The sequence below is a fragment of the Anser cygnoides genome, chromosome 1 (assembly GCF_040182565.1).
Source record: "Anser cygnoides isolate HZ-2024a breed goose chromosome 1, Taihu_goose_T2T_genome, whole genome shotgun sequence".
Classification (NCBI taxonomy): Eukaryota; Metazoa; Chordata; class Aves; order Anseriformes; family Anatidae; genus Anser; species Anser cygnoides.
In genome coordinates, this window is record NC_089873.1 from 170,505,001 (window position 1) to 170,526,231 (window position 21,231).

Sequence of the window (21,231 nt, forward strand, 5' to 3'; positions counted from 1 at the left end):
CATTTCTCCATTTTTCTGTATTGGCAGCATTTATGCGGTAAAAAATATCAGGGGAAACAAAAACAGACTATAAGACAATATTTTAAATTGGAAAAACAAACAAACAAACAAAAAAAACCAACTCACTATTTACATGTACTCAAACACTTTTCTGGGTAAGATAAATATATTCTACTCCATTATTCCCCTTCCTAAAGTGAAAAGGGTTCCTTCATGTAAGTGCATATGCCTGTTCTGGTCTGTGTTTAATCTGTTGTTTTTAGTGCCTCTTGTGTTAAATGCAGCACTTAATGATAGGGATTTCTTGCATTTCATTCCAATGTGGTAAAAGGTGGTTCCATGTGTCCTTCATGCTCATTGTTCCCTTGACTTATCAGCCTGAAAAGAAAATTCAGAGCAGTAGTTTTCTTTTCTCTGTCGTAGCACACAGTACAGATGAAATTCTGACAGGGTGAAGGATCATATACAGGCCTCTTGGAGTTGTAAATCCCACAGCACACACTGCACAGATGTGTGTCAGAAAGAATATCAGCCTTTACCTCAGTCTGCTGAACCTCTTTGGTACTGTGAAAAGGACCTCTGTTATGAAATTGTACAGTTCAATGAAGTGTTAAAAAAGGTGTAAAAATGAGGAAAGCAGTGTATTGTTATTTATTCAAACATGGTGATCCATTATCCACAGAGGCTAAGATCAAAATGATTATTCCTCATCTGTTGTATCTGTGGGATCTTGTCCCGGTAGCAGAAGCATGCTCTTGATACTCCTTCAGACTGTAGTACATTGTAGTGAAATAGCTGCAGTACATCCTGGGGTAAAGTTTTACCTAGGAGAAAAAAAGAAAAAGAAAGAAAAAGAAAGAAAGAAAAAAAAAAAGACAATACCAACAGGCAAAAAGCAATTGGTTGTGTGTATATAGGAAGAGCTGAATGACAAAAGCTACGCTTCTGAATCCTCGGGCAGATGCATGCTACACACTAACTGCAACTGATACAGCCTAGCTGTAAATTTTGATAACACCTGGACTATACGGAAGTGTCACATCCTGAATACTTCATTTAATAAAGAGGCATGAGCCAGAACCACCAGCAAGGACACTGAGCAAACATTGTTCTTCTGCATATGATTGGGAAATCCAGAGGCTTTAGGTTCTGGAAGGAAAAGAACAAGAAAAATAAGGAGCTATCAAAAAGAAGTAGACTCAGAGACAAGAGAGGGCCTGGAAAGAAGATAGTGAAAATTCCTGCTAGAGACAAGATCTGAGAAGCAGGTTAATATCCTCAATATCAGAGAGACATGGGAAGTAATGCAGTGGGATGCCTTATGACTTTGGCTGGTGATCCCCCCAAGACTGGTAACTGTGAACAGTAGCACAGCTTGAGCCAAGATGACTTTCTGCATGATCTTTCCAGACCATCAACAAGTTCCTTCTGGGAAAGGGAAGCTGAGACCTAGCATATGTGGCATTGTGGGGAGCCAGTGAGTGTGTGAGATGAGTGAGGTGAAAGCTCTAACACTGCTGTTTCTAAAATAAACCCCGCAATCCACGTTACTATGGCTGTTTTTTTACTCTGTCTGGCATCAACAGTATGACAGACTTGCTTGACCTGTATCTCTTCCTTTGCCCAGTAGCAAAACAGATACAAGTTCCCAAAATCCCTAGTGAAGTTTGTACTAGCTTAGTAGACTCCAGAAATGGCTTATTCTCTCTGTTTTATTTGAAACAAAATTATTTCATAAGCTAAAGAACAAACCCCTTTAATATATATTGAATATTAAAGCAATCACTACAAATTAAATAAGTCTAATTGTGATGTTAGATTGGGGAGTTCATGAGTTCTTCTAGAGCTGAAGAATCTCATATGATCTATATAGGTTTCTCTATATTTGGTAGGTATAAAGAGACTTGAAAATACAGCCAATTTACAAATATTGTGATAAATTTGCTTGTTTGTTTGTTTTGTGATGAAAACATAATTGTCAGTGAGATCATTTTTCCACTAGACCAAAACTTTTTAATTCTTCAAATAGACCCAAATAAAAAATAAATCAAAAACTTACTTTCATCTTCTTTTTCTTTCCTGTTCACCTCCTCACTATTATAATTTCAAGGCCAGAAAGACCCGTGAAATTTCTCATTGACCTCCTGCTTAGCACAATTTTTAACCCTGTTCAGTGCCTTCTTACAATAACACATTTGCATAACTATGTTTATCAGCTGCTGTGACCTTCCTCTTGCTTTCCACCAGTCATTGTAATTTAACACAAGAGGTATTACTTGTATTACAGTTTTTAATATGCATTTTTCTCAAGAAGGGCTCATTTGTTAACACAGCTGGAATATGAGGTTTTGTGTTTTTTTTTGGTGAAATTTACTCATAGACGTGATGTTTATCTAGCATCACTTCAAGATTTCCATTTGGTGTATTTGTTTCAAATATCATTTTTGCTACTTGGAATTATCCTTTATACTTAGTACTAACATGTAAGAAAAAATAGTTCAAAAATAGAAATAAAAGATTTGATACAGCAGACTTTTGTAAACATAGTGCTTGCTCTATTGTTTTCTGATTAATTGTATAAAAGATATAAAGGGTTATTAAGGAATATGTAGATTTCTTGATATTAAATGCAACTGTGATATAAAATACAGCTTCATTTCCATACATTTATAATCGTCTATGTCTTTTTATTTTTTTTTTTCAAAAAAAAAAAAAAGAAAAAAGGATAACATTTCCCTTTTATTCTGCCTAATACTTATCAAAGGATGAGAGAAATGATTAGGGCTATATCCTGTATACTTTCATAAACATATGTAACACATACTTCAATATAGTCATTTTGAAGTCAAGTGAACTTCTAAATGAGGATGAATACAAGGAAGGTTTGAACTTTTCATTTTGATGGAAGCAATGAAACTGATGCTATATTCATAGGCAATAACTATTTTGCAAATATGAAGTAATCAATGTCTAGACTAGTTCTCTTTTCAGATTATTAACACAAATTCCCGTAGACTCTTCAGAAATGCTTCAAAGGCCAGGTCAAATATAATATATCTGAACTATGTTTTTATTATTATTTTATTTTTATATTTATTTTCCCTTTGTGAAGTGAATAGTTTAGACATATATTAAGGGTTTTGTTCTTTACCTGCCAAAATGCTCATGCATTACTCACTCCCCAATTATCTCCTTTGCCTGAGAACTAATCTTAAGGAAGAGTTAACAGTGTTTCATTGGCATGGACTGAAGTATTCCTTGCTACCATGAATAAGGTCTGAGAAATTAATCCAGGACTAAGTAAGGACTGAAGGATTTGGCCCAACACCTATAAAATAAGGGGAGATAATTCTTTCAGAAAGAAGAAGAATTATCGTCTATTGTCTGCTGATGAACTCTGTGATGACTGCATTGCACGGCACTCTGGATAGTAGTAAATGACTATTGTACTTGAGAAGTGAGATTTATTTTGCACATGTAAGACATTATTTTCATTCTTGGTCTTCAAGGACCGTTCATTCAGAATTTAAAATATTTCATCAAACAATGTAGCATCTGTTAAAATGATAATCACTCACATCAAGAATCTATATCAAAAGACTTACTGTACTTTACTTTCTTTGTATTTATTATGCACACACACACACACACCAAATAGGCATCTCAACAATTTGGAAGATATATAGCAGGAAAAAAAAAACCACAAGTGTTCTGTTATGTTGTTTTTTTTAGTTAACATCAGAAGTGCAGTAATGTTAATCTAGGAATAAAAATAAGTTTTAACTATTTTAACAGGCTTTTCAGAGACTAAATAATAAAGGAAGCATTCAGGTTTTATTCATATTCACCTATTATGAACAGTGTTATTAACATTAAATATATTATGCAGGCTTCAGCTGATTTTCATTTTGATTTGTAAGAAATGAAACCACTGCTTGTTATTGTGAAGATGAAGAAGGATCTTAAATTCTACTAAGTCTAGCTATTGAATTTTGACTGTAGGTAAAAGATGCAGGAAGCCAAGAGGAGGTGAAAAATAAGACCAAACAATGCCAAAAATGCCTACTACTATAAGGAAGTTGCCATCTTGATATCCAGAAACCACTGTTCTTTTAAGAACACACTGAAGATATGAAAATATTAATATTAGTTTAGATTAATAGATTAATAGACTAATATTTTTCCTCTTTTAAATCTGAGTCTCCTTTTCATAGTCTTTTATTTCCTTGTTGACTTGGTCATTCTTTGTTTATTTATTGCTAACTCTGGGACATGCTATTAAGTGACAAGATAGGAAATAAAAACCTGCTCTATTTTCACGCAACATTCTATTTCACATATATTTGTTCTTTTTATTATCTCTAAGGTTCATGGAGGTCTTTTAAGATTCTATTTCTTTCTGAAGAGCCAATATAATCTGGAAAAATACTAACTTCTAAACTGAATTCTCTGTGCACCGTAGGAAATCCTCTCCCTTGAATGGAGGGAAAGAGCACAATGTGTATAAGATGAGAAAAAATTTAGTCTTAGAAAAAATCTTCAGGATTAGCACAGTTCTTTGACTTGGGTAACACAGTAATCTGAATTCATGTGTCCCTGTGTGAGAAAAATAAATAATTAAAAAAAAAAAAAAAGTTAAAATTTATGGGGGCCTAAGAATACGTGCCTTAAAATTTCTGGTATTTTAACATTAGGAAGGACTTGCATGTACATCATAAATACTTCAAGTTAAGGTAAAATGTGAGTTTTGAATATATGTGCTAACCTTATAAATAAACACAAAACTGTATCTACTCTTTAGAAGGGAGAGGAAAGAATCATAAGATCATAGGATGGCTTGGGTTGGAAGGGACCTTAAAGATCATCCAGTTCCAAACCCCCTGCCATGGACAGGGATGCCACACACTAGATCTTGTCCAGGACCACATTCAACCTGGTCTTGTACACCTCCAGGGATGGGGCATACACAACTTCTCTGGGCAACCTTTTCCAGGGACTCACCACCCTCTGAGTGAAGAATTTCCTCCTAATATCTAGTCTATATCTACCCTCTTTTAGTTTTAAACTATTCCCCTTTGTCCTATCTTTGTCCATGCAAAAAGTTGTTATCTATCCTTTCTTTATAAGCCACCTTTAAGTATTGAAAGGCTACAATGAGGTCTCCCCAGAGCCTTCTCTTCTTCAGGCTGAACATCTTTCAGACTTTCTTCACAGGAGAGGTATTCCAGCCCTCTGATCATCTCTGTGGCCCTCCTCTGGACCCACTCTAACAGGACCCACTCCACATCTTTCTTGTGCTGGGGGCCCCAGACCTGGATGCAATACTCCAAGTGGGGTCTCACAAGGGCAGAGTAGAGGGGGACAATCACCTCCCTCAACCTGCTGGCCATGCCTCTGCTGATGCAGCCCAGGATGCAGTTGGCCTTTTGGGCTGCGAGCCCTCACTGCTGGCTCATGTTGAGTTTTTTTGTCCACCAGAACCCCCAAGTCCTTCTCTGCAGGGCTACTCTCAATGAGTTTTTCTCCCAGTCTGCAGTCATGTCTGGGATTGCCCTGAGTCTGGTGCAGCACCTTGCACTTGGCTTTGTTGAACCTGTTTAGGTTCACATGGTCCCACTTCTCAGGCTTGTCCAGGCTCCTTTGGATGGCATCCCTTCCTTCTGTTGTGTCAACTGCACCACTCAACTTGGTGTCATCTGCAAACTTGCTGGGAGTGCACTTGATCCCATTGTCTATGTCATTAGTAAACATATTATACAGCACTGGTCCCAAGACAGAACCTGGAGGGACACCACTCATCACGGGCCTCTGCCTGTACATAGAACCATTGATCATAACTCTCTGGGTGCAACTTTCAAGCCAACTCCTTATACACTGAATGGTCCACCCTTTAAATCCATCTCTCTACAATTTGGAGGTCAGGATATTATGTGGGATCATGTCAAAGGCCTTACAGAAGTCCAGGTAGATGACATTGGTTGGTCTTCCCTTGCAAACTGATGCAGTCACTCCATCATAGAAGGCCACCAGATTGGTCAGGCATGATTTGCCCTGGGTGAAGTCATGCTGGCTGTCTCTGGTCACTTCCTTGTCCTGCATGTGCCTTGATATTGCTTCCAGGAGGATCTTTTCCGTGATCTTCCCAAGCATAAAGGTGAGGCTTACTAGTCTGTAGTCCTCTGGGTCCTCCTTTCTACCCTTTTTAAAAATGGGTGTGTTGTTTCCCTTTTTCCAGTCACCAGAAACTTTGCCAGACTTCCAGACTGCCTGGCTCTTCAAATATGATGGAGAGAGGCTTGGCAACTCCATCAGCCAGTTCACTCATGACCCTGGGATGCATGTCATCGGGCCCCACAGACCTGTTCTAGTTCAGTTTCATCAGCTGGTCTTGAACCTGCTCTTCACTAATAGTGGGAGGGACTTTTCTCCCCCAGCCCTCATATACAGTTTCAGGGAAACAAGACACATAGGAAGCCTGATTGCCATTGAAGACTGAGGCAAAGAAGTTGTTGAGTACCTCAGCCTGCTCCATGTCTGTGGTTACCAGTTCACCCTTCTCATTCATCAGAGGTGGCACACTCTCTCTGACCTTCCTTTTCTGAGCAATGTATGTTTAGAATCTCTTCTTGTTATTTTTGCATCCCTTGCCAAGCTCAGTTCCATCTGTCTTTGGCTTTCCTGATCCCATCTTTGCACATCTGGGCAGCATCCCTGTACTCTTCCACTGCCTGTGCATTTCCTTCTTGCACCTCAGTTTGACCAGCAGGTCTTTCCTCAGCCATACTGCTTTCCTGTCCTCCTTGCTTCCTTTCTCACACAGGAGGATGGAGAGTTCTTGAGTTCTAAGAAAAGCATCCTTAAAAAGTAGCTTGCTCTGTTCAGCTTTGTTCCTCCAGAGTGAGTTCCAGTTTCCAGTTCGCTTTGGGTGGTGAGAGAAGACACAGAAAGAGCCCAAGTACAAATATATTAGTGTATATATATGTTTCCTAGAAGGCCAAGTAAATTATTTGTTGAAATTACCTAGTGAAAGAATGTTGTCATTTTACCAGTAAGTTTTGTATCTGATAGGTCTTTTCTGCCTCCCCAGGAAGAATGAATATCCTTCCTTGACAAAGATCTTGAAGTTCACTGAAACTTTAACTGCCAGGAAGGGAAAAACAAGAAGAAAGTGTGATTTTGTGGTTTGAACCTCAGTGCTTTATGCAAGCATTCATGGACATGAAATATAAAAAACAGTATAAGGGCCTTTTGTCCTGCTCAAGTATTACACAAACCAAATTAGGTCACTCAATTTGGAACAGGCCTAAGCATGGTACAGTAAGCTTCTACACTATCTTATGAAGTGATGAGTTTATTTTTTTCTTATTCCAGAGGACAATTCTGATTTTTGAAAACTAATGCAAATCATTGCAAAAACACTTAGGAAAAGAATGTACATATGAAAATCTCAAAATAAAACTTTAAATTGTACATGTGTCATATTAAAAAGAATCAGAAATTCATCCCAGGAGGATGAAAAAATCACAAAATATTAGGGACATATTTGGAAAAACATCACTGAAAAAATCTACGATCATTAAAACAAACAACAAATCACCATAGGGAGCCCTAAATTAAAAATCTTTCATACTTCAGAAGTCAGTATAGTTAGTGTTTTCAGTTGTACACTTGGGATTATTTTAATGTACTATAGGATTCAGCTGTTTGGTTGATATGCATAGTTACCCTTTTGATCAGTTATCATTTGGAATTTCCCTTTTTTTATTTTGCAGATAATGTTTCATGAGATTTATCTTCAGTCCCTTTTTTTGATGCAGGGATAATTACTGATTAGACCAAATAATTCTAGCTCTTCTAAAGAGAGAGGATTATTTTGTCATTGTTTTATTATTATTTTTTAGACAGTGGGGACAAAGAGAAGGGTATGTTCTTTTACTGGAAGTTGTTTAACAGAGTTTTATTGTCACTTTAAGCAGCCAGGATACATAAAAAAGCAAGCTTGATCCAACATTATATTCTAGAGTCCATGAATACCAATATATGGAAATATGAATGCCATTCAGTCCTGAAAAAAAAACATTATATCAAATTTAAAGGACAATGTTTTTAAATTTTATTGCTTCACTGAAGTTATAAATGAGTAGTGCTGAAGAACTGTTTTGAAAGGAGGTAGAAAATATTTGGTGTGAAAACTGAGATTGACAGAGTGCAGGCTACAGTTATTTCTTCTTCTGTTTTGATGTTATGAGGTACATTCTGTGAAGAACAGGACTGCATCTAACGATATGTTCTAAAAAAAAACCCAAACACTTAACACTGGCCACATCTGCAAAGAGCAACAATGATCTCTAGTGGCAGCATCTTTTATTTCAAGCTTAGTGATAGTAAAATGAACATAGTAAAGATTTTCCATACCATCATTTAGTCTAATTTTATTATTATTATTATTATTATTATTAATAATAATAATAATAATAAAGCAGTAGTTAATGAAACTTAATTCCCCTGATTCACTATTTCTCTCCCCTCTGTATGGACTCACATTTGCAAATTTAGCAGTCCCTATTAACCCAGTTTTACATATGCAATTGCCTGCTGTATTTATTTATTTATTATTTATTTTTTCTGGAACTGTTTCAGATATATTACTTTCATAACTACTTTTCACTGAGGCATTTAAATCTCTGAGTTACTGGTGATATAACAACAGAAAAGAACAAAAGGCTAAATTCTTCCTTCCTTGTAGACAGAGTAGTTTTACACTGTCTGTATACATTTTCAATTTATTCTTTCAAATATATTAAGTTTTGTCCACTCTAAATAGCAGCATTGCATTATATAAGAAGACATAGTAATACAGTGATTAATAGTATAAATACAAATTCTTGTAAAATTCTTCTATGTGAAAAGGACCCAGAATTATAAAGTATTATTTTTTTCTAGTAGTTTTAAGAGAAAAAATATATATATACATAAACATAGTAAACATATATATATACATATACATAGTAGCTGTATTCTCTCCATATGCTGTCTTCATTCCTTGATAGCCATTTCGGATTAGAAATTTTAGGCCAATAGTGTTTCCTGTTTCTTATCTTATGTTCTCCTAAAAATATTCTTATTTCTCTTTCATTCTTTGTATTCTTTGAAGTAAGGAAAGGAGATACAAGCCAAAACAAGGTGAGTAAAGTCATTTATACTTAGGCATAAGAAAGAATCTCAATTATTTGTGTTAATCAAACCTACTTATTTTAAATCCATGGCCATTAGTTCAGTGCCCACAGATTCTTTGGGGCCACAAAAATCTGTAGCTCTTAATATCCAGAGGACAAACTACCATTTCCCCAAGGTCATTTTATGTGTTTTGGAGGACCAGATATATATGAGCAGAGCAATGTTTAACCTATAATGAGTTGAGAACCTCTAAAATTGTCATCAAATGGTTTTGCCCAGAGGGACATGAGAGTGTTTGTCCAGAATGCTTAGCTGGCCAAAGACATAACACACATGCCATGACTGTTGTTTTTAGCCACTGGAGTGAAACGTTATTTTTTCTACTAGTAAATGAATGTAGTGAAGATACTTACACTGGTTACATGAGGGCAGCATTGATATCTGCACAGGTATATTAGAATGCAGTTAAATAAATGCATAATAAGACAGGTGAACAATTGGCTGACAGGTCAGACCCAAAGGGTTCTTGTAAATTGGGTTAAATCAGGATGCCGACCTGTCACTAGTGGGCCTCCCCAGGGCTCCATTTTAGGAACAGTCCTCTTCAATGTTTTCATAAAGGATTTGTATGTAGAACTTGGGTTTATGTGACAAGGTTTGGGTAGTGGGGAACTGCAGGGGTGGCCTCTGTGAGAAGAACCCAGAACCTGCCTGATGTCAGATAAGGGCCAGTTTCAGCTGGCTCCAAAGGGACCTGTTGCTGGCCAGAGCTAAACCAATAAGCAACGCTGTTTGAGCCTCTGTGAGAGAAGATTTAAGAAAATGAAAAAAACTGCTGTGCAACAGCAGCTGGGAGAGCAAGGAGTAAGAAACAGCCTTGTAGACACTATGGTCAGTGAAGGAGAGAGAGGGGATAATCCAGGTGCTGGAGCTGAAGTTCCCCTGCAGCCTGTGGAGAGGCCCCTGGTGGAGCAGGCTGTCCCCCTGCAGCCCATGGGTCCCACACGGAGCAGATCTCCACGCTGCAGCCCGTGGAGGAGCCCCCGGTGGAGCAGGTGGATGTGGCCTGGAGGAGGCTGCGGCCCATGGAGAGCCCCCGCAGGAGCAGGCCCCGGGCCGGAGCTGCAGCCCGTTGAGAGGAGCCCACACAGGAGCAGGGGATTTGGGGGGAGCTGCCGCCTGTGGGGGACCTGTGCTGGAGCAGTTTGCTCCTGGGGGATGGACCCCGTGGTACGGACCCATATTTGGAGCAGTTCTTGAAGAGCTGCTGCCTGTGGGCAGCCCCCGCAGGATCAGCTTGGGAAGGACGGCATCCCATGGGAGGGACCCCACGTGGAGCAGGGGCAGAGAGTGACCGTGAAGGCGCAGCGGAGACGAAGCGTTAGAGACTGATTGCAGCCCCTATCCCCCCGTTTCCCTGTGCTACTCGGGGGGAAGATGTAGAGGAGGGTGAATGGGGAGAAGGTGTTTTTTAGTTTGTTTTCTTTGTTTCTCACTGCTCTAGCTTGTTAGTAACAGGTAATAAATTTCTCTAATCTCCCTATGCTGAGTCTGTTTTGCCTGTGCTGAAAACTGTTGAGAGATCTCCCTCTCCTTATCTCTACCCTTGAGCCCTTTCCATCATATTTTCTCTCTGTTTCCCTTTGAGGAGGAGAAGTGAGAGAGCAGCTGTGGTGGAGCTCAGCTGCCCGGCTTCTAAGTTTGTGCCTGTAAAACAACCACAGACTTAAAGTTTTTTTGTGTGAGTTCACGGATGATACTAAATTGGGTGAAGCTGTTGACTCCATCGAGGGTAGAGTCCTTGTGGAGAGACATGGAGAAATTAGAGAGCTGGGCAGTCACCAACAATATGAAGTTTAACAACAGCAAGTGATGGATTCTGCACCTGGGAAGGAGCAACCCTGGCTATACATACAGACTGGGAGACAAGATGCTGGAGATCCACCCCACAGAAAGGGATCTGGGAGTTTTGATCGAGAGCAAGCTGAACATGAGCCAGAAGTGTGCCTTGGCAGACAGGAGCACCAACCATATCCTGGGGTGCATCAAGCACAGCATTGCTAGCCAGTCAATGAAAGTGATTACTCGTTGTACTCTGAGATGGTGCAGCCTCACCTCAAGTACTGTGTGCAGTTTTGGGCACCACGGTATAAGAAAGATATAAAACTGTTAGAAAGTGTCCAAAGGAGGACAACAAAGATGGTAAAGACAGGAAGGTGTATGAGGAGCAGCTGAAATCACTTGGATTGTTCAGCCCAGAGAGGAGGAGGCTGATGGGAGACCTCATCGTGGTCTACAGCTTCCTCATGAGGAGAGCAGAGGGGCAGGCACTGATCTCTGCTCTCTGGTGACCGCAACAGGACCCAAGGAAATGGCATGAAGCTGTGACAGGACTGGTTCAGGCTGGGTATCAGGAAAAGGTTCTTCACCAAGAAGGTGGTTGGGCACTGGAACAGGCTCCCCTGGAGAGTGGTCACAGCACCAAGCCTGCCAGGGTTCAAGAAGTGTTTGCACAATGCTCTGACACATTTTGATTTGGGGACCCAGGAGTTGGACTTGATCATTATGTGTTCCTTCCAACTCAGGATATTCTATGATATGACAGAAGCAGAGCTTGCAGCATTCCTTTTCTACCTTATTTTACCTCTTCCCATGCACTTTTTTTTTTTTTAAATTTTTTTCACTTTTTCTCTTCTTTCTTGGCATGTTATATGGATTATTACCATGTTTCATGGAACTTGTAGTACCCAAAATATGTAGGAGACAAAGAGCTCTGGGACTTAAAAAGCATGCTCTGAAACCCATCCTTTAAGCACCTCAAATGAAGTTCAAAACCCTGAGAAAGGTGTTAGGAATATACACAGTTCAAGACAGCACACTTGTCTCAAAACGGGATCCAAAGCAGCTGGTAATCTGAATGATGCTTTCTACTGACATACTGATGCCTGGAGTTAGTCAGTAGAGATATGTTAAGATCTAGAGAAAAGCTTCACATACATTTTCAAACCAGAGAGTGTTTTTCCTATTCTGCAATGCGATGGCACTGTGTAAAAACTTAGAACCTGTTCCTGAAAGCAGGCAACTCTGCTTTAACTTAAGAACCCTCATTATATAGTATACTAATAGTTGCCTACTAGGCAAAACAATTAAAAGCTGTCTTCAGGGTACACTGCTGTAACATGTCTGAGCAGTATTAATATCTTATTTCCTTTTCCCTTATTAGATTTCCAAACTGAAAGCTACTCTAGATAGAATTTTACCATTTGCCTTTTAAAGTCCTACTAGTTTTGCATCTTCTGAGTCAGAAATAAAGAGCATTAAAAGAACAACTTGTAGCTTAAAACCTTGAGCTAGTTTAGTCTCAACTCCCTGTGACACACCAGTTGCAATGATACTGGTTTGCTAGGAGAAAAAAAAAATAATAAAAAAAAATCTTAATCATATTTTTCTTTACTGATGTTGTTTGTAAAAAAATGGTCTTTTGTAAGAGAATTTTGCAGGATGAAGGTTCTCCTGGCTGCCTGATGATTCTATTTAGATTTGGATTTATGTGGATTTAACACAAATTATATTAGCTAGTCATTATAGAAAGATGTACATAACCACTGATATTTTTTCTGGCTTTCACTACTCTGCATGACTACACAACCTTTGCTACTTTAAAAAGATGGAGAAGCTACAGCTGGTAAAGCAGCTGTTCTCTTCCTTAGAAATTGTAGTCAGAACTAGCACATTACTGGCGGGCTTCTAGGATTGCTCTATCAATGCATTTGCTTCCAAGTGCAATTCAAGGTGTAATTCTGGGTGCAATATTTAATTGAATCTTAAGACACTGCATACTATAGGGATGTCCTGGTTTCAGTGAAGATAGAGTTAATTTTCCTCCTAGTAGCTGGTAGGGTGCTATGTTTTGGATTAGGATGAGAAGAGCGCTGATAACATGCTGATGTTTTAATTGTTGCAGAGCAGTGCTTACACCAAGCCAAGGACTTTTCAGCTTCTCGCTCTGTCCTGCCAGAGGGCAGGCTGGGGGTGCAGCAGGAGCCGGGAGGGGACAGACTCGGGACAGCTGACCCAAACTGGCCAAAGGGGTATTCCATACCATCTGACATCATGCTAAACAACACATAAGGGTGGCTAGCCGGGGTGAGGGGTGGCAGCTGCTCGGGGGTAGGCTGGGCATCGGTCAGCGAGTGGTGAGCAATTGCAATTGTGCATCACTTGTTCCATACACATTAGTAGTAGTAGTACTATTATCATTATTATTATTTTCCTGTCTTAATAAACTGTCTTTATCTCAACTCACAGGCTTCACTTTCCCGTTTCTCTCCCCCATCCCAGAGAGGGAGGGGGGAGGGTGAGCGAACGGCTGTGTGGTGTTTAGCTGCCGACTGGGTTAAACCACAACAAGGGATTAGCTGCTTGAGGGACTCTTTCTTTCCTTTATATTAATTCAAAAGTAGTGATCTCTTCAGGTAGTATGATTCCAGGTCCCTTGATATATATATATAAATATACTTGACAATATATATATCTATTGGACATAAAGCGGGCTATTTTGATGATCAGGCACTGGAGCAGGCTCTGCAGAGAAGTGGTCATGGCAACAAACCTGCCGGCATTCAAGAAGCATTTGGACACTGCTCTTAGACATATGATTTAATTTTGAGTTAGTCCTGTGTAGAGCCAGGAATTGGACTTAATGATCCTTGTGGGTCCCTTCCAACTTGGGATATTCTATGATTCTAGGATTTTCAGTAAAGGTCATTTGACCGGATTTATATTTTCCTGATGATTCTCCCAAACAGACATTTTATTAAGCATTTAGCCTGAAGAAGACCAGGACCTTTATCTATACAATGATACATTGGAAGACTAGTTCCCAATGTGTTTAATTACGCAAAAGACCTGGCAACTAGATCTGGACAAAAGGATGAAAAGAGAAGAATATGACTTCTATTTCCCCACATCCCCCCATATTCTCCCTTTCCTTGCTGTAAATGCACTCTTCCCTACCAGCCCAATTACTTGCTCTCATTGCAGTACCAGGTGAATTTCTCACAGCGAAGACCCCCCCACTCCTTTCTTAGCTTTTCTCTACACCTCTGCATCATCAACTCAGACTCATTAAACTCCTCATCCATCACCTGTTCTGTCACCAGTTCCTGTATAGCTAGAAAGCCCAGAGCTGGATCTGCCAACAGCCTTCTGCCTATAAAGGCCCTACATAAAGTTTGTCATTCATTCCTGCATAATTGTTAATAATAGCTGGTTGTGCAGGCACTACACGTGTGCATGCATTTAATTATACATATTAGGCAAGTATTGTTTAGATCCCAAAATAAAAATATTCAAACATGGGCAGCATACTACCATCTGGGATAGCATCGTGGAATGTATGACAGTCATTTCCCACTGCAAGAGAGTCTAGAGGCCTAAATGATTGTTAATACTTCAACTAAATAAAAAGCTGCCTCCTAATTTAAACAAAAAGAGAGATACCCAAACTCAAAATTTAACAGATGTTAAATCCATTTACCCTGCAGAATTCTGGAACTACAAATCTTAGTTCGCTATATCCCTGAAGAAGATGCTATATACATGAAGAAGAGAAAGGAGTCTTGAATACTATCCTTCTTTGTAATCTGGGTATTTTTCCCAGATTTCTCTCTCCACTCTTGATTCTCATTCAAAACCTTGTCCTTCAAGTACACCTGTAATTCTTTTCTCAAAGCCAGAAGTTGATATTTGAGAACCATTTAATATATATATATATATATATATATATTCGATCTTGAAATCCAGTAATTTGGTAACAATATTATGGATGAAACACCAGCTGACAAAATGAATGAATAATAGCATACTGAATAATATTAGTTTTTTAATGAAGGTATAGTATTGTAATCTAGACATTGTTAACCATGAAATTACAGCACTGGGCTAGGAAGTGTTTTTCCCTTGTAAACTAGGGAAACTGCAGAACAAATCAAAGACTTCTACCTTGTAGCCCTTCTCAAACTGCCTGATCTGTAGCATGGATTACATTCCACTACCACAGAGGCAGATAAGAATAGTTTATTTGAAAAGACGGGTAGCAACAGTTCCATATAAACCAGAATGTCTTTACTCTTATGCAGCTATCAGTATTGTAGGTCATTGATAAAAATGAGTGAGGAGTGACCTTCATTTAACTGATTAAAAAAATCTCTGTCCAGTCTACTACCATTGGTCTACTGCAACACCGGTTTTCAGGTGAAATAATGATGTCTGTAGTTATGGGTTATAGACACTACCAAGAACATTACAAGAGATAATTTGCAAAATCAAATTTATGGAGAAAAAGATGGAAATAATTAATATTTTCCTTTCAAATAGTTTTAATGAGAATTACAAGAGAAACATGATCATTGATCCAAATCATATAGGTATGATTCCCCCCCCCCCCAAAAAAAAAAAAAAAAATATATATCTGTTCTATATCATGAACATCAATTATGATTCCCATTTTAATTTTATATTATTGTCAAATAAATTGATAGTGTGACTTTCTACAGTACTTGTTGCAATGATTTCAAACAGTGCTCAACTAATTGTATTGATCAAATTAAGTCTTGTCTTTACTGCAGTAGTTTCCATAAAAATGCTCTCTTGTGTTTATCTGTGTCTCATAGACACAACTCAGGACAAATACCACAGATACCAGTAGAACGTTAAATGCAAAGCTTAACCCTGCCCTCCCACCCTCAAGATCTATACCATATGCTAGATTTAATGAAGAAACAAAAGTAAGGATGATGCATTTCATTGGACCTTCGTTAGATGAAGACAGTTAATTTTCTTCACAAGCAAATTTGTGTTGACCCATTGAGATCTAGATGTCTTGGAAAAGGTGGCATATAACTTCATAATATTGAATTGACAGGAAAGCACATACAGATTGCATAGGGGCTTATCAGTGGTAGCAGTAAAAATACATGGTTCTAAGAAATACTAAAAATAAATACAAATCTGTCGGAGGACGATTAAAGAATAAATTACATAGAAAAAATATTTCTCTTGTGTCACAGATATGTTGAAACTTAGGTGAAAACCTAGTCCTATGGAACTCTATGAAGAAGGTCAAGATTTCACCTTCTGCATTAAATTTATGACTATGTGGTTCAATATTACACAGAACTGATATGAGAATACATAGACCAGTCACGACTTACCAGTAGAAAGATATCCAAGAATGGTAATGCAGTACATACCCTTTTACCTCTATCCCTAATTAATTGTCACTGCCTCGATCCTAAGTGGTCCTAAAAGTACTCTCTTTTCAAACCCATGGGGGAGGGGAGGGGGGGTGGGGGAAGGTGTCAGATATACTAATAAAACTAACCAAAATATTTCAGACTAGATGGATTTACTGGAGCTGAAGTATTGTCTTTGTAAGTTCCGCAGCAAGAGAAGGTCATTAGGTAAAAATTTTAAATTTTCTGATGGCAAGTATGAGGTTTTTATAGAAATCACAGTTTTCTACACATAATCATTTCCAGATTATTGCTGTTGATTTACCACATTGCTAGTATTCTCAGTTATTTGATTTTCTCTTGTTATTTAAGTTTCACTTCAGTTACTACTTTTCATCATACGTGACAACCAATGTTCATGTTTTGAAATATTCTGAAAAAAACAGACACACTATGCTAATACAATAATGTGGAAGTCTTTTTTCAACTGTATAAAGGAAAAATAATCTCGCAATAGAAATATTGACAACTATTTGGAGCAGCAGTTATTTCACATACTTACTCTGGCTAAGAAATAAAGGATAGTCTTGTTAATTTTGACATTTTAATAAAATGAATAATCCATGTATTCTAATGCAAGGGACTTGTATTTTTAAATAGACATTAGTAAGTGAAATTTAATAGTTCAACTTTAAGTATTCATAGTAGAACACCTGTTGCTTATTTTTAAGAATTTTTTCCTCATAATTTTCAAAAATACACAATTATGTATTAAAAAATAATATATATATATATAGTCCTCCAGTGCCTTCTGCTGTGGTTTAACCTGCGGCAGCTAAACACCACACAGCCGTTCGCTCACTCGCTCACCCTCCCCCCTCCCTCTCTGGGATGGGGGAGAGAAAAGGGAAAGTGAAGCCGGTGAGTTGAGATAAAGACAGTTTATTAAGACAGGAAAATAATAATAATGATAATAGTACTACTACTACTAATGTGTATGGAACAAGTGATGCACAATTGCAATTGCTCACCACTCGCTGACCGATGCCCAGCCTACCCCCGAGCAGCTGCCGCCCCTCACCCCGGCTAGCCACCCTTATGTATTGTTTAGCATGATGTCAGATGGTATGGAATACCCCTTTGGCCAGTTTGGGTCAGCTGTCCCGAGTCTGTCCCCTCCCGGCTCCTGCTGCACCCCCAGCCTGCCCTCTGGCAGGACAGAGCGAGAAGCTGAAAAGTCCTTGGCTTGGTGTAAGCACTGCTCTGCAACAATTAAAACATCAGCATGTTATCAGCGCTCTTCTCATCCTAATCCAAAACATAGCACCCTACCAGCTACTAGGAGGAAAATTAACTCTATCTTCACTGAAACCAGGAAACCTTCTTAAAGTCTGTGAAAAGCAAGCTCTAGACGTATAAGACCAATATAAAGTACTAAGCATGTAATTTTATTATCAAAAGGCATTAGACCATTAGGTGTTTTGTGTGCTCCATAAAGAAGCATTACCGTAAGAAAAAATATTCATAAACAAAACCTACAGTTCTACCATAAAGTAATGTATAAGAAAGCATGAATGAACAGGTAAAATATCCCAGCAAGATTTATAATCCGTGGATCCTGCTTAGGATGAAGCATAAGGATTGGCTGTATAAATTGGCTCTGTTACCAAAATAAATTTCTTAGTCTGAAATCTAAGTGACTTTCTTTAAACTATAAAATTGTTTGTTATCTGCTTATAGATAATTCATTATTTTGACTCTCTAAGAAAGCCACTATAAATATAGTATTTATAAATATAATATATAAATACCAACCTCTAGTACATATACCATCTTACATTATCCAGCTTTCCAAAGTGCTGAGTATATTAACTTTTACTGTAAAACTTGGTCTCCCATCTTTTATTTCTTTTCTGAAAAATGATATTTCAAAGATGAAATTAAGCTAATAGCTCATGTAAAGCTGACAAAGATAATTCAGTATTTATAGCATTGATAGTGGCAGCTCTCTCAAATGATAATAATGTTCACCTGCTTGCACCTTACTCAGCTGGGATATTTTCCTTGGATAAGTGAATTGATCTTTTTATCTGCCATGGCAATGAGGTCCTGGACTCTTCTACTGAGGAGGTACACAGTGCTGATAATTAGTAATAATCACTTCAGTGTAGGTTTATGTCTACTCAAAACTGCACAGAGATTTCTGCACCTGGAACAGCCATCAGCAGAGAAAGACAAAAGCTAATCACTAGCTTCTCAAAAGGCCTATGGAAGAGAATTTGCATAGGAAAAAGGAATTAGACCCCTGTTGATGTCTGATCCTCTTCATGATTTTTTAATCCTGACACCAGTTAATGACCCAGATATTTCTGGTAAGAAAGCGTTTTCATCTTTTTGGCCTTTGCAATCCCAGTGTAGTGCAAAGCATTGCCACCATGGGAGAAAAGTTCACTGAAAATCAGAAAAAAAATAATCTTTGGTAGCAGAGGAAAGAAAAGCACAACAGTTACAGAAGCAGACACAGAAAAGTATGAGTGGGTTTTTACTATCCTATCTCATACTAGCTGAGAAAACATAGACTTTCTGTTTCAGAGGGGTATAAAATTTGTTTGGAAGTGCACAAAAAGTTACAAACATTAAGTGCTATAGAGATGATAAATGAGCTTGATGGTAAGAGAATGTTCTAATGTGATGACATAAAAATTTGGGTACATACGGAAAAACAGACCTGTGCAACTTCCATCATTCTCATTGTGAATACTACTTAAATACATAAAACCTAATGAGGACAGGTAGAAGAGAAGAATAAGACCTCTTATAAGGCCAATGAATAATACTGTGGCCAAGGTGTACAGAATAAGAAATATATAAAAGCACAGTCCTCTATAATCCTTTACTATGGTGTTCAGTATAAGAATACTGATTCTAAATTCAAATGAAACAATTGTGAAATTTGACATTAACTTAAACACCAGTAATACTCAAGTGAAATTATTAATTTAACTCAAGTCCAATTATTAGGAATGAAACCCATATATAAATTAAAGTAATTAATATTAATATATTAATATTAATATATTAATATATTAGAGCCAACTAGGAAAGGTGCCCTCCTAGATCTGTTGCTGGAGAACAGAGAGGGTCTTGTGGGAGAAGTGGCAATTGGCAGCCATCTCGGTCATAGTGACCATGAAGTGGTTGAGTTTAGAATTTATGGTGACAGAAGGAAAACCGCCACCAAAACTTCAGCCCTGGATGTGGGGAAAGCAGACTTCAGGCTGCTCAGGGAACTAGTCAGCAAGGTCCCCTGGGAAACTGATTTTGAAGGCATTGACGTCCATCAGTGCTGGTCAATCTTTAAGCACTGCCTCCTAAAAGCACAAGATCAGGCAATTCCAAAATATCGGAAGTCAGGCAGGCGGGGCAGAAGGCCGGCCTGGCTGACCAGGGATCTTCTACTGGAGCTTAGGCGAAAAAAGAAAGTGTACGGCTGCTGAAAGGAGGGTCAGGCAACGTGGAAGGAATACAGGGATGCTGTTCGTGTTTGTAGGGAGAAAATTTCGTGTGGCCAAAGCCCAACTAGAGTTGAAGCTGGCCATGTCTATGGGAGACAATAAAAAAGGTTTTTTTTAGATATCTGAACAGAAATAGGAGGACCAAAGAAAACACAGGTCCGATACTTGATGGGGAAGGTCTCCTCACAGACAATGACATAGGCAAAGCAGAGACACTTAATGCCTTCTTCGCCTCTGTCTTCAATACTGATGATGGGCTTCGGGACCCAGGATGCCCTGAGCTGGAGGACCATGACGGTGGGAATGACAAACTCCCAACCGACCCTGAACATGTGCGGGATTTGCTGCTCCACCTGGATCCATACAAGTCCAAGGGTCCAGATGGGATTCATCCCAGGGTGCTTAAAGAGCTGGCTGACATCATCGCGGGACCTCTCTCAATTATTTTTCAACGATCTTGGGAATCTGGAGAGGTCCCAGTGGACTGGAAACTGGCAAATGTTGTGCCGATTTTCAAGAAGGGTAAGAAAGAAGACCCTAGCAATTACAGGCCTGTCAGTCTCACGTCAGTGCCTGGTAAAATTATGGAGAGGATGATCCCTGAAGTTATTGAAGCGCACCTGGGGGACAATGCAGTCATTGGTCCCAGCCAACATGGGTTCATGAGGGGTAGGTCCTGCCTAACAAATTTGATTTCCTTTTATGATAAGATCACCCATCTAGTCGATCAAGGGAAACCAGCTGATGTGATCTTTTTGGACTTCAGCAAAGCTTTTGACACAATTTCCCATAGGATCCTACTGGACAAAATGTCCAGCATACAACTTAACAAAAACACCATACGATGGGTGAGCTATTGGCTGATGGGCAGGGCTCAAAGGGTTGTGGTAAATGGGGCCACATCTGGCTGGCGGATGGTCACTAGTGGTGTCCCTCAAGGCTCCATTTTAGGGCCAATCTTCAATGTTTTTATAAATGATTTGGATGTAGGACTAGCAGGTGTTTTGAGCAAATTTGCTGACAACACCAAACTTGGAGGAGTTGTGGACTCGGATGAGGGTGGAAAGGCCTTGCAGAGAGATCTGGACAGACTGGAGAGCTGGGCAATCACCAACCACACGAAGTTTTAACAAAAGCAAGTGCCGGGTCCTGCACCTGGGATGGGGCAACCCTGGCTGTACATACAGACTGGGCAACGAGACGCTGGAGAGCAGCCCCGCAGAGAGGGATCTGGGGGTTGTGGTTGACAGCAAGTATAATATGAGCCAGCAGTGTGCCCTGGCAGCCAAGAGGGCCAACCGTAT

The 21,231-nt window shown here is 39.1% G+C and overlaps 1 long non-coding RNA gene across 1 annotated transcript in view; it reads right to left on the reverse strand.

Annotated features, from left to right (window-relative positions):
- Positions 1–21,231, reverse strand: part of LOC106049722 (uncharacterized) — a 64,614-nt gene that overhangs the window by 1,476 nt on the left and 41,907 nt on the right. Inside the window, exon 6 of the long non-coding RNA XR_010827471.1 lies at positions 1–824. This exon is cut by the window's left edge and continues 1,476 nt beyond it. This is a non-coding gene — a long non-coding RNA (uncharacterized lncRNA). The remainder of the gene's footprint in view (positions 825–21,231) is intronic.